Source organism: Lonchura striata, chromosome 4, assembly GCF_050655825.1.
Source record: "Lonchura striata isolate lonStrDom1 chromosome 4, ASM5065582v1, whole genome shotgun sequence".
In the NCBI taxonomy this organism is placed as follows: Eukaryota; Metazoa; Chordata; class Aves; order Passeriformes; family Estrildidae; genus Lonchura; species Lonchura striata.
In genome coordinates this window covers 48,211,690-48,228,549 of record NC_140706.1, presented here as the reverse complement: position 1 = coordinate 48,228,549, position 16,860 = coordinate 48,211,690, and the positions used below count along the sequence as shown (strand labels likewise).

At 40.5% G+C, this 16,860-nt stretch overlaps 1 protein-coding gene across 1 annotated transcript in view; it reads right to left on the bottom strand.

The window, feature by feature from the left end:
- The window catches only part of CXXC4 (CXXC finger protein 4), a 182,161-nt gene that overhangs the window by 151,880 nt on the left and 13,421 nt on the right, over positions 1-16,860 (bottom strand). The window lies entirely within an intron of this gene.

Here is a 16,860-nt window from a genome sequence, read left to right as displayed (position 1 = left end):
CAAAGCATGGGAAGCAGAACTAAGGAGTTATAAGCCAGCCAATTTGTCTTCAATCCTCAGAAAAACACCGGAACAAGTATTCAAACTACTTATAAGTGGCGAGAAGATAACATGGAAATTAATAGCAGATAGTATGTATTTCTAGAGCATAAATCCTGTCAAATCAATGTAATTTCCTTCTGCCATATGGGAAGAATCCTTGTGGCAGAAGCAGAGCAGGAGATGTCACGTTTCCTGATTTAGTAAAGCTTGCGGTGCTGTCTCAAATGTCACTCTCACACACACTAACAAAACACGGTCTGAACAAAATTGCAAGTCAGGTACGAAAGAGGTTGGGTGTAATGTATAGAGAAAGATATAATTTGCCCATAGTCAAAGCCATCTCGGGGTACAGGAGGATTAAAAAACTCTGCTGTGGATATGACTGTTTTAGTACTTCCATAAATCATCTGGCCATGACACAGCACACTGTGCTTGCAGTCTATACAAATGTCATGCACAGGACAACTACAAGTGCAGAAGCTCAGAGCTTGAAAAGATGTTGAGGAATAACCACGGTGTCAAGAAAAGCAGTAACGCTTAATGGGGGATGGGAAGGAAGATTCTGCAAGGCAGAGATGGTCTAATCAGAGAGCTCCAGAAGAAAAGCAGTGGAAGTGACCAGAGGTTCAGAAGATGTGTCCAGGTGAAAAGATTTGAAAATTCTAGAGTCTTCAGAGAATTTTTGGGAAGGCAATTTTAAGATTTTGTGCAAGAGTTTGTCACACACAGGGCTCTTGCATATTACAAAGTTTGATGAATAACAGCTTTAATTTCCAGTAAGACAGATGCAGGTCAGACATTAGAGGAAAACATTTATAAAAACAAAGATAGTGAAGTACTGGGATGGAGCCTGGGAAAACTATGAAATCTGGAATCTCTATCACCAGGTGTTTTTAAGAACAGCCTGGAAAAAAACATCAATTCTTTAAGGAATGACATAAATATAACCAGTTCTGCAGAAGGAGGACTTCCGGGGCCCCTTCCAGCCCTACTTTTATAAATGTCAAATGTCTTCCTATGTTTTAAAGCCTCAAACCACCAGAGAATACAAATATACAAGTAATCCCATTGACTTCAAAGCAAGTACACATGGGATTTAAGCATATATATATATATATATATATATATATATATATATATATATATATATGCATAACTTGCCAGATCAGTGTAGCCAAAGGAAGTATCTTACAAAAGTGACTGCATTTGTTTAAACTGCCCTAGCTATATATCAGCATTATATTTAAAATGCGGTTTCCTGGATTTCACAGACTGTCTATAAAAGAACACCATGGATTTCTGCTACAGCCTTTTAAACAATTGTTCATTAACATGAACCTTGTAAAACAGTGTCTATATTCATTGAAGATGGCTGGTGGTGAAGGAAGAAAAGGAAAGAAACAGGCGTAAAAGGTCCAAACCGGGAAATAACATGTTGAGAATGACAGTATTTTCTGCTCATAACAGCACATTTTTTTTTTTTTTTGGTAAGCCAGGTTGCATACAGACAGTTTCAATATGTAGTATCTATAATGTTGAGGACACTAGATTATAAACATGTACAGAAAAGAGAAAAGCTTCTTCAACTGTCTCTCACACCTCCTTCCATATGTTATCACCAAATGTTTTATTGTATGCCAATTTTCAGCAGACATCATTGGAAACAATATTTACTTTGCACAAAATTCAGTAAGATCTACTGTAAATTATTAACCATCTTCCCTCTCTGTCTCTACCATATTTGTATCTTTTTTTTAGGGGGGAGGATGGTGTCCAACAACATCAAGTGCCATTTCACCACAGAGGATAAGTGTGGTTCAATGCTACTTTTCATTTGACAATTGCATTGGAGTTGAGACTGGCACATACTTTCCAGAAGACTGAAAGATACTTGTGCATGCCTTAAGAACTGGTTGGGCAGGAAAAACTCAGGAGTTTTTTTAAGGCTCAGGAGACTGAGCCTTAGCCTTGCTCTTGCTGCATATTACGTCCTAACCATTTATTTTGTCCTTGATTTACACAATAAATCCTTCTATAAAGATAAGATGCACATATTAGAAGCACCTACAATAACACATACCTCTGTCTTTCTCAGAGCTGTCAAGAAACTAGAAAATGGAAAAAGGGAAACATAAACCCCATTATTAAAAAGGAAAGAAAGACCTAGGGAACTACAGGCTGGTCAGTTTCACAACTGTGTCCAGCACATCATGGAGCAGATCCTTCTGGAAACAATGATAAGGCACATGGAAAATACGGAGGTGATTAGTGACAACCAACATGGCTTCACTAAAGGCAAATCATGGCTGACAAATTTGGTGTCCTTCTGTAATAGGGTTACAGCATTGGTAGATGACAGAAGAGGGAATTACTTATATCATCTACCTCAGCTTGAACAAAACTTGGTGCTGTCCTGCTCAACATCCTTGTCTCTAAACTGCAAAGACATGGATTTGATAGATGGACCACTCGATGGATAAGGAACTGGATGGATGGTCACACTCAAAGAGTTGTGGTCAATGATTTGATGTCCAAGTGGAGAGTAGTGATGAGTGGTGTTCCTCAGGGGTTGGTATTGGGAGAAGTGTTGTTTGTAATCACTGGGAAGGGATGCCATCCAGAGGGACCTGGACAGGCTTTAGAGGTGGCCTGTACAGACCTGATGAAGTTCAACAAGGCCAAGTGCCATGTCCTGCACCAGGGTCAGTGCAACACCCACTGTCAATACAGGCTGGGTCGAGAATGGATTGAGAGCAGCGCTGAGGAGAAAGGCTTGAGGATGTTGGTTGATGAGAAGTGCAACACACATCATCAATGTGCACTTGCAGCCCAGAAAGCCAACTCCATCCTGAGCTGCATCGAAAGAAGTGCAGCCATCAAGGCAAGGGATGGAGTCCTGCCTTTCAACTCTCATGAGACCCCACCTGGAACACTACATCCAGCTCTGGAGCTCCCAGCCACGTAGAGATAGGACAAGGGGGAATGGTCTCAAACTGATGGAGGGCAGGTTTAGAGTAGATATTAGGAAGAAATTCTTCACTATGAGGGTGGTGAGGCACTAGAACAGGTTGCCCAGAGAAGCTGTGGATGTATCATCCCTGGAAGTGTTCAAGGCCAGTTTGGATGGGTCTTTCAGTAACCTGGTCTAGTTGAAGGTGTCCCTGTCCATAGTGGGGGGTTGGAATAAGATGGTCTTTAAGGTCCCTTCCTGCGGGGTTTGTAATTTTCCCTTCTTCCCCCCATTCCCCCTCCCCCCTTCCCGTGCATTCCCCCTCCCTCCTGCGGTCCTTTGTCCCGTTCCTGCGTTCCCCTGCCTTCCCCCTCGCCACGCGGTCTGTCCCTGCCCCCCTGCCTTTCCCATCACTTTCCCCAGGGTTTCCCTGCCCCTGTCCCCTGCCTCCCATCCTATCCCCATTGTCCGTGGCTCAGGTTCCCCCCGCCCCGGCACGGGGTATAACCGACCTGTGGTCGGTGTCCCGGTGTCTCGGGGACACACTCCCACAATAAACACGTGTCTGCACCCGAGCCCCGTGCTGCCATTTCGTCTGTTCCTGCGCTAGAACTGAGCCTCGCAGAGCCGAAGGGGAAAAGTGGCGCCGCCTCTCCCCCTCTCCCGCTGTGTCCCACCGGCGCTTGCCCGAAGCTGGTCTCGCACGGCAACACCTTCCAACCCAAGCCATTCTATGAATCTATGAAATTACATTCTCTAGCAATAACACAACCCTTCCTAAACAAACGCCTGATTAAAGAAATTCTCTGACTTCCAGAGCCATATGCAAACCAGCTCTCTTGCATGGGGAGAAAAGTGGGTATGTGGATTTTCAGAGTATGGGATCCTATAAATACGTACTGCCTCCTTCAGCAGACTGAACTCTTTGAGTACAATTAGAACCAAAACCACCAACATTCTGCTCCAGATTAGGAAAGATACCAGACGGCCAAAAGTCACAACAGCTACAGCTGTGAAAGGAAAACATAAAATCTGGAACTGCATCTGGAGACAGGCAGGAAACCACCAGGGTTGCCAAGCTATTGCTCTCATGTGTAGAGAAAGTCTTGTAAAACCAGAAAAAACAATACATTTCTGAATATTTTTTCAGGTACAGGTCAAGACAAGTTTCTCAGGAAACAGTGAATTCTCACAAAGATGGGAAAAATCTTGACTGCAAAGAACAACAAGCTAATCCAGACACAAATGGAGAGCAAATTAAATGGGATATGGAGAAAAATCCCTGCCTGCATTAAGCTCTGGCACATAAATGACCAGTTCCTTCCAACTGGTCTACCAGCAATTTTGACTTTGCTTCCTAATTCTCAGTAGGGAAAAAAAGTCGATCAAACAAATCCACCTCCTCAAAATGCCGAAACAACATTCAACACTTTTTTGTCAGGTTTATCTGAAAATATTGCCTGTGAAACATGCAGCTCCATGCAGAAAACCTTCTGCCACTCATATCCCCCCTTGAAAAGATCTAACAAATGCTTAAAGCAATTGCCTGCCTTGTGCTCGTGCCCTGACATAAGAATTTTTTGTTTGCTTCTAGAAATAACATAAGGGTTTGCTATCCATTTTGGAGCAATGTATTTTTAACATATTTTATTATTATGACTTTTAGTCAAGATGTGAAAACAGAACAGCTCACAGAACTATCATTTAAATCCACTGATACTTCATGTTTCACACAGCTAATACAATCCTTTGACCTACCAATCCAAATAGCGTTTAAAAGCTTGAATGGCAAGGCGCTGTCTGCTCAGGGCTGCTGATACAGAAAGTCCCTGTATAAATCACAATATTACAGAAGTCACGAAAGCTGTGAATTTTGGTGTCAGCTGTGAAAATATTCCATCTGGTTTCTGTCTTGTAGAAAAATGTTTAAAATCTGTCTAAGTACAGGAAGTTTATTTTTGCTTCATCAGTGCAGCAGAAGTAAGCAGTGTAAGACTGGTGAATAGTGCCTCAGAGTTCTGATATTGCTTCAGGTGCTTGTGAGGTTTCCTAAACAACATTTTGGGTTTCATTCAGACATTTAATTGCACTACTATTTAACTTCACACTCTTAATCCAGACTGAGCAACTCACTGAATGCTTTTCTAATAGTTAAACTTGAAAACAGTAATGGGCTCCATAACATTAAGGAGCTAAAGCTGAATTTGACAGCAGAGGGCTGGTGCTGTGAATACATCTGTGTCAATAAGCATTTGCTTTCCTTATATGTTGGATCCTTGTTAGTAATAAGCCACTAGTAAAAAGCCAATCAATTCACCTAAACACCTATTTGCAGATTCTGGAGTTTAGGCAGCCAGTTTCAGAAGGCTGTCTCTTTTTATGTAGCCCTTGACAGGGACTGATTTTATACTTTCACTTTATTTCTCTTTTTCATTTAGGTCATTCATCTAGTTAATGGAAACTCTATAGAAAAATTATGATAAAAAATTACACAAGAGATGGATTACTTTTTAAATGCCCATCACTACCATTACCCCATCCCAGCCAATGTGACATTCAGCAAAGAGCCCAATATTAGTTTTATTTATACTCTGTCACCTTTGTGAGATTCCAGACAACTGGGATCTCTATGCAGTATTAGTTAGACCTAGTATAAAAAAAAAAAAAAAAAAAAAGCACAAAGCCAACATGAAGGAAAAAGAAACAGTGGTGCAAGAGAATTTAAAAATTTCCAAGGACTAGACTTTTCAAAGATACCTAGAATAAATTCAGAGCTGTTTTCAAAGGAGAAGAAAAAAAAGACCAGTGCCCCCAAGGACCTGGTCTCCTTTTGTTTTCCCTTCATCAAAAGTCTCCTTTCCTCTAGCACCTCAGCAAGGGCTTTAAGCATGTGCTCAGGTGCAGGGCACATTTCATAGCTCAGGGGGGTGGGGTTTGGATAGAAGAGCTTCCGAGCACCTTCTAGGGCAAACACCGATCAGGGGACCGTCTGGGTTCAAAAGGAACCTTTGAATAATTTGATAATTTAATGAAACAATGAATGACCTAGATAAGCCTTGCCAGTCCTAGGCTCCTGCATGACCACAAGACCTTTAAAACAAAGTATAAACTCCTTCCCCTTCAATCTGCAATGCCTCCCACAGGAAAAGCTCACTGTCACACACATTTTAATCCATGGGTGGAGGTGCTGCTCTTTCAGTTTGTTACAGCAGATAACTCTCCTGTTTCCAATCCTCCATTATGTGCCTGTCTTTTCCCACACCTCCACCCACACTAGCAGGCTCTTTGTTCTCCAGGGGATTGTTTTTGCAGAGGGCAAAGAGTGACTGGAATAGGCAGGAGACACCTATCACAGTTGCTGTTCCTTCCCGGGTGATTCCCAGTATTTTGTTTTCCCACTGCACTTTGTGTGCAGGGGGGAAAAAGGGTAAAGAGGCCTTTAAAAGATAGTAGGGAACTGCTGTGGTGGTTTCAAGATGGAGCATGCAATTGCTATTTCTGATTGTGTTAACCCAGGCGTAATTATGTAATTATCCACAAAAATTTAGTCAGAGTTTTGCATATCTAAATCATTAACTTTAACAATTGACAGACTGCTTTGATTAGTATTTTCACAGACTAGCATAGCATACATTTGTCAGCTTTCCTATGATTAGTTGTAATTTGGAATTTGTTTATGCAAAATGTTTTTATTGCTCGTTTTGGGGGGAGGGAAAAAAAGGAGGGCAGAAAAGACATGTTTATCCTGTCAGGAGATCCTGCAGAACTTGCTAGGGATGCTGCAAGTGTATTTTTGCTGTGCTTTAATGCCATTTATTTGGTGAACTGATACAGTAAACATTGGCTTGTACTTGTTAAGAAGAACAAGAACTCTGGGTGAGCACCTTTTGTCATACAAAATTTTTTAATCAAAGTTTAAGTAAATGAATTCAGAAGCACCTAGCACTTTATGCAATGATACATTTTAAGTCTATTGCTTCCCAAAAACAATACTGGTGCATCATGCAATCAGTGTGAACACTTTAAAATGCTGCTTGTGTCAAATACTGTAATGCCGGCTCAGCCTTTTCATCCAGCATTGTAATCAATATCATAATTTAAGATGCAGTTTGTTAAGCTAAGCAATAATTAATGATTCCATCCTACACCTGCTGGTGGATCAGTTTCTGCGTTAAGCTCTCCAAAAGAGAAATCCAAAAGCAATAGGGTTTATCCTTCAGAATGCAAACCCTACTGTAGCAGAATTGTGTTGACACGAGGAACCACAATGACTTTGAAGTACTGTGGTGTGGAGTCTGGTCATTCTTAAGTTACCCAACAGAGGTGAAGTGCCAGAAAAGTTTTCACTTTCTTACTCTGATTCCCAAGCAAAGGCCACCTGTGACAAAATGCATCTTTAAACAATGCATACACTTCCTCCAGACATTTAGACTGAATTAGTTGCCACCATTTTTCAGTGGCTGGTGGGCACAGCTTTTTCTCTGGCTGGCAGGGGGTTCAGGTAAGAACACAATTCCTGCCTTGCACCACCATGAGGACTTCCATATCCTGAAACACTAATAGTCATTGTGTTATTGTCTTTCATGCAAAACATTTTAAAAATAAACTCACTGTTTTTGTGAAAATTCTCCTATATAGCAGCCTCTACCTGACTAGTTAATCAACATTCACATGACTTCTCAGAGAGGCAAGGAAAGCATGTTTTGACTTCATAACCAATGACAGATTATGATTCACAACTTCATCTGCCCCATGATAGTTGTGGTTTGGTAATTACAGTTAAAACTTACACACTTTCCACAAGATCCTCAGAGACTACTGTGATGGACACAGCATAAATCCCAGCTTTGCAGATCCCACATATGTCTAATAACCTCACCTAGTCAGGCTTCAGTTTCCTTCATCAGAAGGGGAGGTTTGCTTCAGAGACTCATGAACAATTAATGTGAAAGATATGTCAGATGGATATTTTTTTAATTCCTAAATAATTCCACAGATAGCTAGATGATAGGTAGATAGATAGATAGATAGATAGATAGATAGATAGATAGATTAGATATAGCATGCTCTCATTAGTGGATTATCTGAGCCTCATCATTCAACATTCTCTGCTCAGGTACCCGATGCCCAGTTTTAAGATCTCACTTACTAGGTAAAGCTGACTGCTGGCATATTCACCACATCAGCTCTCAAACAGCTGGCTCGCTGTTTGGAATTCATGGGGAGCAGCCCTGTCTGTCTTTCTAGGAATTTTGGCTGTATGACTGAGTACATGAAAATCAGGGAAGCCAGAAGAAAAGAATGATCTGTTACCTGAGTTTTTCTCACCATTTGAAATCCATTGAAAGAGAGACATCTTTGTAGCACAAGCTGTTGGCAACTCCACTCTCCAGAGCGTATCATCAGTCCCAAGCTTGCAGTCCTTTATTCTTTTAATTTTAATTGGTAGCTCCTGCCTAGAAACCAGTTGGGAATTGAATTGCCTGTGTGTTCCCTTGCTCCAGAGCAATTGCCTGTATATTCCATGTGCCTCCAAGCAGTTCCCAGCCTGCTCCTCATTCTTCCTAGTAAATGCCAGTAATCTGTGCACTGGTGTGTAAAACTTACGGTACTTGATTACTCTGGAAAGAGCACAGTACAAATTGTGGTTGTATGTTTCTATTTCCACTTTACCTTAGGATATGCACTCTGTCCCAACCTTCGGCCTCAGCATCATGAGAACAGCTCATCTGGGGGTCAGGGAGGAGAAGAATCTTTAGAGGACATGGATTTGCAACAATCTTATGGATGGCCCCAAGGAATCTCCCATAATTCTTGTATCAGCTCTTTCTACATATCACCTGTCCATCCTGCTAATGCTGGCATTAAGACAGCTTTGCACCACTATCATCCTCACAGCAGGATTAACATCTTGCAGAGGGCTTGCTGCTGCAGGGTCACTGTTTCCCCATGAAGCTGAACAGGTCTCAGGCTCTGGGAGGGAGGGAACACTGCAGCACTACTGCCCTGTCATCTGTTCCCCTTGAGCTAGGTAAAGACAGGTGTAGGCTAGACTGGGTGGCAGGGATGAATAGAAGCCATTAATTAAATAGCTCATCTGTCCCTTTTAGAGTCACTTGTTTATGGACCCTATATCAAGATAAGTGGTTTCTTCTGCATTAAGTAGGATAAGTTAATGCAAGAGAGACACAAGTATAGCAAATTTGACTCTTCTATGTGTTCTTGCTACCAGCAGAACTTCCAAGTTAATGAAAAAAGGATAGCAGTGACTCACTTCCTCCAGGATTTGACTAGGAATTAAGAAAATGCTGCTCTCCAAATCACCAATCTGTGCAGAGCTTCTGTCAAAGCTCCCATTCCCCATCAGTCTGGGTCTAGACTCCAGCCAGGCAAGCCATGCAGAATCAAAAGGATATCTCCAGTGTTTGATTATCATGAGCTGCAGTTTTTCACAAAATTGAAACTAAAATAAAACTACATTAAGAGAGTTGAGAGACTGACCACCACATAGGAGTCTCTGTGTATCAGACACTTTTGCAGGCTAAATCAGAAAAGTTACCCAGAGCTCTTCAGTCTTTTATCTTGGTCGAGGAGGTACTTTTGTCTTCTCCTCACTTCTTTATATCCTTCTCTTCATTTTCCTGTGACTACTCTAGCTCATCCATTCAGTGGACAAGGAAAGACGTCATCCATCTGGAACGCCACAAGGCCTTTGATAGTCCCTCACAATATCCTCCTCTCTAAATTGGAGACATACAGATTTGATGGATGGACTATTCTATGGATAAGGAATGAGCTGAAGGGTCACACTCAAAGAGTTGCAGTAAATGATTTGGTGTCTGAATGGAGACTGGTGAAAAGTTGTGTCCCTCAGGGGTCTGTACTGGGACCAGTACTATTTAATACCTCCAGCAACGACACATAAAAAGAGACTGAATGCACCCTCAGCAAATTTTCATGTGACACCCAAGCTATGTGGTCCAGCTGAAACACCTGAGGGATGGGATGCCATCCAGAGGGACCTGGACAAGCTTGAGAAATGGGCCCACAGGAATATCATACAGTTTAATGAGGCCTAGTGTAGCAGGTGAGTACAGGAAAGACACATCCCTGATGTTGTGGGTCTGGAGTAGGGCCAGCAAAATGATCAGAAGGCTGGAGCACCTCCCCTGTGAATACATGCTGAGTGACTTGGGGTTGTTCAGCTTGGAAAAGAAAAGGCTCTGGGGAGACCTTCCAGCAGCCTTAGAGTGCATGAAAGGGTCTTATAAGAAATGTGGGGGCAGAATTTTTAATAGAGCCTGTAGTGATAGGAACAAGGGAATGGGTTTAAACCAAAAAAGTGTAGATTCAGACTAGACATATTAGAAGAAATTTTTTACTGTGAGGGTGGTGAAACACTGGACTTCTCTGGTTGCCCAGAGAAGCTGTAGATCCCTCATCCATGGAAACATTGAAGGTCAGGTTAGACACGGCTCTGAGCAACTTAATACAGTTGAAGATGCACCTGCTTACTATTGGGGGTTGATCTATATGGCCTTCAAAGATCCCTTCCAATCCAAACCATTCTGTGATTCATTTTTCTCACTTCTAATTCAGTTGCCTCCTGACCTATCCTAGGTTGCATGACATTAGCCTCCCCATAATACAACCATTTTTTTGTTGTGATGATAAGCCAGCCACAGACTGCCTTACCTTATTCAGTTTAGGAACTGCCAATTAGAAATCCTCTTCCACCCTTCTGACATTCCGAGCTTTCCTATTTTAGTGTACTCAGAAGGCCTCAGAAGCACCAGTTCTCTGCAGAGTTCTTCTCCCTGAAATGTGAGCTCCTAACACTGTTGGTCATATTTTCCTTTATCAAGCAGCTCCAAAGGGCTATATTTAAACAAAAGTACTGTCATAAGAGATATCCTACTCAGACAGTAAATCTCAACTCTTAATGTAATCTGAAGCTTCTACAGCCATTCATTAACTATTATTTCCAGTACAAGTGCAAATGCTATCCCTTGAAATAGTTTGTCTGTGGGCTTGGTTTAGGTTCAATAGTGTATAAAGATGGCAATTTTTCACTCTGTATTGAATTACACAGTAGTTCCTTGAATAGGCTGGCATGGGTTGTGTGAATTACCGCTACTTTACCTCCCAGACTCCTTCCTTTTACAGAGTGGGGAGCTATTTCACCCTGCTTTGCAGAGCTTGCTACCTCTATGCATTCATCAGGATGAGGCTCCTTTCATTTCCTGCTGCTTCACCCCCTTTGCTCACAGAAGAGCATCTGGCATTTCTCTAGGTCTGCTGCTGTAATGTTCCTGCTGCTTCTCCCTGTGACATGAGTACAAGGCTTGCTGAGAAGAGATGGTACAAAAACAGACTTACTTTCTTTCACCCATCTGCCTATCCAAGTAAAGACTAAGACTGATTTTTCTGTTAAGCTTAATTTCAGAGTGACGAGGACAGCCCCTGCAATAAATTACAAGCTTCCTCTTAATTTTTGCGTGGTGTACTGCACACTGAACTAATTCAAATTTAGTATCCTCTTTTTAGCCATCCTTTTTAAAGGAAAACAACTTCCTTATCAGCTTATTACTCCCATTTCTTCCTTCCTGATCCCCAAGTTCCCGTTCAAGTAAACCACAGCAGAGTTAAAATGTAAATCAAGGCACGTTCACAAGAGGTCTTGAGGAGGACCGTATGGTTCAAAACATCATTCTGGCAGTAATGTTGTTCAATTGCCACCCAGCTACTTCCCATCAGTGGGAGTGCTTAGATGTATCTCAAGGAGAATCTGACCTCTGAAACAGGCATACTGCCCATTTCTGTGTGAAACATACACTGCATCCTATGAGCAAAGATGGCAGACTAATCTTTGAACCACTGGCATCTCATACCTGGAGCTTCCAAACAGTGAGGGAGTTAACTCAGCATTGCCAGCCAAGGTGCCCTTAAATGAAGGAACACTGGACTTTGAAACCTTTCTCCTAAGAGCCACAGCTGAATCTCTCAGCTTCTAACACACTGACAGAATTGTCTACTCTTTTCTCTTTCAGACATTTAAAAGGAAGTGTGTTTTCTCTTCCGTGAAATTTGGGAAAGGAGGGATATGTCTCTTCTTGCCAGCAGAAAAAGCGAGGACTGTCAAGACACCTAAATCTGATCATCTTCAAGTGCACTAGCAGGGCAAGGTTTTGTTGGGTGGCTGCTGTATAAAAAACACATCAAAAGGAGCCATTTAAACCCATGTAAATCATGTTCACTGACGTATAACCGCATCCATCACTCCTAAGTGATATGCCAATCCAAAAAGTGGGGCACCAGATCCTTCCACCGTGCTCAAAATGAATACTAACTTACCCTCCTTGCCTCTTCAGGGAGTTCTGTGCCTCTCAGTTTAACACAGGTCACGGAACGTGACTCCTCAGTATTAGCAGAGCCCAGCACAGGATGGCAGCAGCAGTGTTTGCAGTGTTGTTCAAACGCTCCTCACTTGACAGTGCCCTTCATTTATAGTTAACGAGGATGTGACAGCCTATTCTCCCGGCATACCATCCAACCACACGCAAAATTCCGCATGTGCCTCACACTGCAATCCTATTTTTATCAGAATAGACATGTGCACTCAGGCTTTAACCAACAGCTGAGACAGGGTTTTAGCATGAGATTTTCAAACCTGTCTCAGGTATTTAGAAGCACAAATTGCACTGAAAGACTAATTGAACTGTGCTTCTAAATCCCTCAGGTGCTACTGAAAATCTCTCCCTTAATAACTTGGAATCTCCTAAAGAGTAAACCTCATCGAACTTAGATGGGTATGCAGATCCCAGGGTTAAGATTTTGAAAAACGCTCTGTACTGGCTTAACTCCCATTGACTTCAGTGGAAACAGAATTAAGTTGACATTGAGCCTTTTTGAAAATTCCCCTCCAGGTGTGTTTTCTCCCTTTGAATTTGAATAATCTCTTAACTGCTGAGATTGCTTTTTGATGTATCAGTATGAAGAATTTTACACGAGTTTTTCACCTTAATTTTTGGTGAAATGAGACTCAAAAAACTGAAAAAACTGTAGTGTCACAAAAACTTTATCTGCTAAACCTACAGAAGGAATTATGTTTATTTTCTGTATGTGGTTTTCTATTATTATTATTATTATTATTATTATTATTATTATTATTATTACTATTTCCTTCAGCAGCAACACAGGAACAGAAACCACAGACTTCATTGTGGGAGGTGCTGTGCATGGTCTGTTAAAATATTTGTATGATACACAGGCAAGCTGTCTAACTTACTACTAATAGTTGGACTCCAGAGAAACCAAAGAATCATAATGAATATCCCCAGCAGGTGTAATTATATAGCAGCATTTCAGTTACTATTTCACCTCCTTGCAGACATTATCAGGAAATGGGGATTTCCTTCAATTCCCTGAATGTTTTAGTTTACCTTTTAAAGTAGCTCTACTTACAAGAATGTTTTAAGGGCTTTCTTCTGTTAATGTTGATGTGTCCCTCACTACAGTCTCACAGGCTGCACTCTAGTCTCTGAGATGCACAAAACATAAACTTTTAAGGGTACAAACTGTATTTGCTTTCAATTTGAATAATACATAACGGCACAAACTTTGCTTCTGCAATGCAGGTTTTAACAATATAAATAAAAGGAAATAGACAGTAAGGAGCCCTCTATTTTGCAATAGCATCACTGAGAACAAACTCTCCATGGCCCAGATTCCTTATGAGAAAAAAATAGCTGTGCTAATACTGCTTGCAAGCAGCACAATAACCACTCCTTTGTTCCCCCCAAAGATATAACAGCAGAATCCTGTATGAGAAGTCATCTGATATGTCAGCTCATTAAATTAGTCAGAATGGGTGAATGGGGAAGAGGAATATACCATTGTAAATGTATGTTAATTAACAAATGCTATAAGAGAGGCATTTAAATGTATGAAAATGAATATTAATGAGATGAAAACACCTAATTATTGTGCATCTAATGGTATTATCCAGAGCACCCAACAGAAAATGCCTACTTGTCATTCATCTAAGGCAACAGTGCAAATCTTCAGACACAAAAATTCAGTGTATATAGAGATCGTATTATGACTTTAATTACAGACCTTACAAAATATCTGCACTGAAACTTGAATTTGGAAGGATTTTTGAAGCTTTATTTATTTTTCAAGTCAGATTTCACTGATTTCTTAAATCATTATTGCACTTCAGAACTACATGTTTCTTTGTAGTGCTTCTGAAACATTTTTCTCAAGTGCTTCAATGTCTCTGCCTGCACATCTCCATTTTGCAATAATATAATTAGGAATGGTGGGCTGCAAACTGGCCTGCAATAAAGTTCTGAGGAATTTTTCATGAAATTGCATGAAGCCAAAAGCTGTCTAAATGTAATTCCTCCCTTTGCAGACAGCTATCAAGGGAGAATCCTAAGTCAAAAATAGTGTGAATTCCTGGAATTAAAGACTTCATAAAATAAATATGCATTAGGAAGCTGAAATAAAATTATACAGGCCACTTGAATTCTATTATTTCCTAATTACTCAGTGGTTGGCTTTACAACCTCAATGTTCTTTTAATGTAAATTTTCAATGTGAAGTTTTTTTGGGGTTTGGGTTTTTTAGAGTAATTGCAGATAGGAAGTCAATTTCTTGATCACAGGTAGGACAAAAGGAGTTTTTATTTATAAACAAAATTCTAAAGTGGCAACTATGCACATATTCCCTGTCCAAGATTCTAGTGTGTATACCAGGAACACAGAGAGAGAAGGGGATATTTTAATGACTACTCTCTGCATGGTATTTGCAGTCCCAAGAAAACTAATATCATTCACACTTAGAAACAATGAACTCTTAATCCTACCATCAAAGCAATTAATGAAAATAGAGCACATTAACTCAGTATTTCAGTCAGAATTGATTCCTAGAAGATAACACTCTCCTCTCTCAAAACTGAGTTATTAATACATATATAAGTACCAATGTGACAAGCACTTCAAATATACCTTGACATATATATTTACTATCACTCAAAATGACTCACAATCCATCATATTTTATATAATATTATATCTTATCCATGCTTCTAATTTTCTTATGAGACTGTCGTATGGAACTGTAAGAAAAATGTCCATGAAATGGAGATATATAATTCTGATGGATTTACCTTATTAATTAAACTTTTTATCATATCAGAGAAAGAAATTAGTTTGTATTACTTACTTTTAATAAATCCATGCTGCCATCTATTTACCACCCATATTGCTGTAGTTGCTTCCAAAGTAATTGCTTTACTAATAACTCCAGCAATGTGCTTGGTACTGAATTCAAATTAAATGCATCTATTTGAAATCACCAGATTGTCTCCTGTTCCCATTGGCAGGTAACTGCTGTTCACCTCAACAAAAAGAAAAATTCAAGTAACAGCATCAGTGTATTTTACATTACTGCATGTGTTAAGTTTCTCAGAGGGATTTCCCAGCCTCATACATAGAAACCATCAAAGCATTTTTGCTACCACAATTAGCAGTGGGCAGAACAAATCTGTCAGCAGTATTTTGTACTGCCTGGGATACAGTTGAATTTCTAACAGAAAAATAAGGTTTCCCAGCAGTTACAGTCTAACAGGGGTTGAGTTAACAACCCTTGAGTTACAGTTTCTACAGGGAGGAGAACCACCCTGTAGTGTCATGGTAAAACTATACAGAAGATTCATATCAGCATCTGGTATGTAGTACTCTTATTTCTTGTCCATACTCTCTGGCTATGCAGATGACTTCAGTAGAAGGCACCAGTGTGCTTCAGGTAAGCCATCTCAAATTAAAAATATTAATAGTAGTGTATTTAATTGCAAGTAGCTACACTTTTTTGTTATTTTCCTCTCGTGTGTGTTTGAATCTATAGCAATAAATTGTATCAATACAGGCTGGTGCATTTCTTACACATGACCTTTTTGCAAGCAAGCAGAGTAACCACACAGTGAGGACAAGGCCTTCTAAAAAACTTACAGCAAATCCTTGCACGGTATGGAACAGGACAGATGCCTTCAAAATGAAAAACAACAATACGAGCTCTGTCAGAAGTAAAATTTTGGGTCCAGAGAAATTATCCACTTCAGGCACAGGAAGCAGTCCTGCACGACAGTTAGCATTTTGACCTGAATGGAAGCCAGACACAAGCTGTGGTGGCACATGTTTTACAGAAGACACTTGGTCCCTCATTCCCCCACAGAGAGCAAAACCCATAAATCATATCCTCTGTAGAAAAATACAATGTAAATTCAACCTGAACAAAGCCAGGAATAAATTTGTAAATGTTCAATTAACATGAAAAAAAGAAAATTATTCCTTTTCAGAGGGTTTACACAGTCAATATTAAACTACTGAGCAGAAGAGCTGAAGATATTGATAGCCAGTAATGCAGATGAGATTGCTGTTAATTGTTAACATCTCCTGGGCTACAGTTCCTATGTCCCTACACAGATGATGAATAAAATTATTTACCTATTCAAGTAATGAGAGCTAGACATTTTGATATCCCCATACACGGTAACTCAGACCTCCTCTGAGACCCCTACCTGTAATTAGGAACAGATGTAGGATCTTGTTCCTGAATTGATAAAAACAAATTTCAGCCCTCCAATGGTATATGGCCTAGCCGCACAGTAATGAGAAGAATACCTCTGCAGAAGAATTCTCCTTCAGACACTGGATATAATCAGCTTCCCTCTGGCTCAAGAACCCTATGTTTTAGATCCAGTGCTTTTCCATTACTGTTTTGGGACACTCACTGAAATACAGGTGACACAGCAAGTGCATAAGAAGAAAGTGACAAGCAGTGTTTATATGGCCTCACCTCTG